Consider the following 3,250-nt stretch of genomic DNA (forward strand, 5'->3'; position numbering starts at 1 on the left):
AGCGTTACATGTAATTAAACTAAAAAAAGGCTTTAATGTATTGTTTTAGTTTATGTACTGCAATCCTCACGTTGATTGAGGCTTAAAAAACGTAACGTCTACATGTAAAGCTCATAGTATCATAAAAGGCGAGTGTATGTGAAAAAAACTACACGATGTAATGATTAAAAGATTTCACAGCGTTTTTCACATGTAGAGTGAATTAAGCCAAGTTTAGTTCAAAAACCACTTCCTGAAGTTACCAATCAGAGGCGAACTTCAGCATCATCAACTGCAGACTGTCTTCATTGCTCTCTCTTTCTAAAACTCAGACCAAACTGAAACCTAACTGTAAAAACGGGGTAGCACTAATGAAATATAAAGAGTTTTGTTACTGTATTCTCCATCAGTCAATGTTTTTTTGAAATATAATTTAGCTTACCTTTTAGCTTTAACACAAGATTTTTTGTTACCACCATGGACGTGCCGGCTGCCATTTTGTGTTCAGTGCATTCTGGTAGTTGTAGGTTTTCTACCTCATGGTTTAGGCTTGACATTCAGTATTCTTGCACTTGCTGTAAATGAGAAGAAGAAACAATCTGTCATTTATTTTATAACTGTATGTAAACCAGAATGTTTTTCAATGATGTTTAACTTTGTATATGAAGGTAACTGAACTAACAATTCATTTGCAGGATCAAGACATATTTATGCAAGGTGTAGAAAGACATCATTATTATTATTATTATTATTATTATTATTAATAGTATTAGCACTAGTAGTAGTAGTAGTAGTAGCAGCAGTAGCAGTATTATATTTTATTTTGTTTTATTCTATTTTATTATATTATCATTTAATTTTATTCATTTATTTATTGTGCAACTGTTTTTACTTTTGGGAAAAATCCACATCCAGAAGAAGAGATGGGCAGACTCCAAACCAGACTTGAACTTTTCTTATAAGAATTTAAACAATATGGCACTATAATACAGGGCCTTAAAAATGAAAAAGGCATTTAAGACAATGTTTCTGATATATTCACAGGAACTGAAGGGGTAATACTTTTGTATGTATTTAGATTTTGTATTGATTTTCATTATTTATGTCAATTTTGTTTTATTTTCTTTAATTTCCTCTTTATATATATATGTACCCCTGGTATCTTAAGTTTGTTGTATATATGTATGTTTGTTGAAAATAATAATAATAAAAAAACAGTGGTCAAGTAGCACCAATTTAAAAAAACAAAACAAAACCTGTCTCTCTACAACATAGACAGCCTAGTTTTGTGAAAAGACCATATTTCCAGCATTCAGATGCTTAAAATCCTAGTATCATAGCCCTCAAGCCTGTGCGCTGTAGTGCCGTAGACTGTACACAGTCAAGGTGTAGAGTTTACCGTCAGTCCTTGAATGCATCATTTCCAGACCACATAGCGCCCCAGCAGGATGCAAGAGGAACAAACAGGTACCAAACTTTGAAGAGACAAAGAGCATCCAGTGTGCTGGAGGAGTCATTATGTCTCTGTCGGTGCAGTTTGGTGCTCTGAGGACCAGAGAGCTGCGAGAGCTGCTGGAGGATGAAGACAAAATCAATCACATCATCAGATGCAGTGAGAAGGTGAGGGTCTGACAGAGGGACGTTAAAAAAAACATCAGCAACGGCAAAAAAAAAAATCAAAAAAAAAAAATCGAATTGCATAGAGAGACGATTTGCATTGTGAAGGATTTTTATCACTTCTCAATCTTATTGCAAATCAAACTGGAATCCCCGTTTCTTAAACTATTCATCCATGATTATTTGCAGTTTCAGGGGCTAAAGAGAGCTGCGGAGAAGATGCTGGTTTCTAATGAAAGATTGGCAAAAGTCAGTCTTTCTCAAAAACCTAAATTCAGAGATGCTAAATTGATACTTGCAATGAAGTACAAGGAACTGGAGAAACTTCGAAGCTTAATCCAGGTCAAACAAGAGAAACTTGGTGAGTTTTTAATATATTGTCAAGCCTTTTTTATGTACTCTTTTTATTATTATTATTTTTTTTAATATGTAAATTTTAATTCAATTTCCTACATATGCTTTGCAGTAGAAACAAACAGTGCTCATTCTGCTCAGTGGAGCCTCCTGAAAAAGATGAATGATGCAGAGGAGGAGTGTGAGGTTAGTCCATGTAACTTTGATTTGTATTTTATTCTGTGATGTATTTTCCTTAATTTAAGGAGCAGCAACAATCTTACACACAGACAGTGCAGCACATGGGTTAAAAGTAACAAACCTGCCTAGAGCAATCAGACTGTGTACATGGTTAAATGTAAGTGTATGCTCCATGGTGTATAAATATATATATATAGATATATAGAGATCTACTTTTCTTAACCATATGAAAACTGAGCAATTGGCTTGATATCTTTCAAAAACATGTGAAGAAGGCAATGAGCAACAAAACATTACTCAATAATTGACAAGAAAAAAAAAATACCCGAAAATGAGTAAAAACCTAAATAAATAGAAAGTAAAAACAAACAAACAAAGCAAACAAGACTTGGGGAAAGTGCTTTAAAATGATATTAACCCTTTAACATCATTTTTACTATGTAATTATGACAATTATTTTTAAAAAATTGCTTTTTTTCTTTTCTCCCTAGAAATTTTCCCTGGCTTAAAACATATTTTTTTCTCAATCTACTAATTTGTTGCAGTTTACCAAGTTGCTCATTGCCTTTTCTGTCACGTTATTGAAACATGGTTTCATGTAAAATCTGCAGCTATTTGACTATTAATGAATATATGTTAATAAACTCAAACCCAGGGAGTGTTAAAATGGAGATTATATTAAATCACTGTTAATAATTTGTCTTAACAAAGAGTAAATAATGTGATGGTGCTTAATAAATGATACAAAATACTACTTTATTGTAATATATCAAAAACATGAGCAGCAAATATCACAAGTGGCCCTGCAAGGTAACGTGTCCCTTCTGCAAATAAACTTTACACAATGAGGAGTGTGTTTGATGACTGTGAGATCATAGCCAATTCTCAGTACAAATACTACATGTAGATGCATATAGTCTTACACCCCCTGGGAAGGCAGTAACACACCACCACCTCTCTTATAGAAATGGTCTGGAGGACAAGACACCATCGAAAACAGGACAAGCAGAAATGACAGACCTGTGGGAGAACAGCTGGTTGACAGCAGACAGCATCAGACAAATAATACATGTCAGCCTTGTTTGTTCACACTCTAGAAAGCCAATATTTTAGGCTGTTG

Source organism: Plectropomus leopardus, chromosome 6 (genome assembly GCF_026936395.1).
Source record: "Plectropomus leopardus strain MGB_pleo_1.0 chromosome 6, ASM2693639v1, whole genome shotgun sequence".
Classification (NCBI taxonomy): domain Eukaryota; kingdom Metazoa; phylum Chordata; class Actinopteri; order Perciformes; family Serranidae; genus Plectropomus; species Plectropomus leopardus.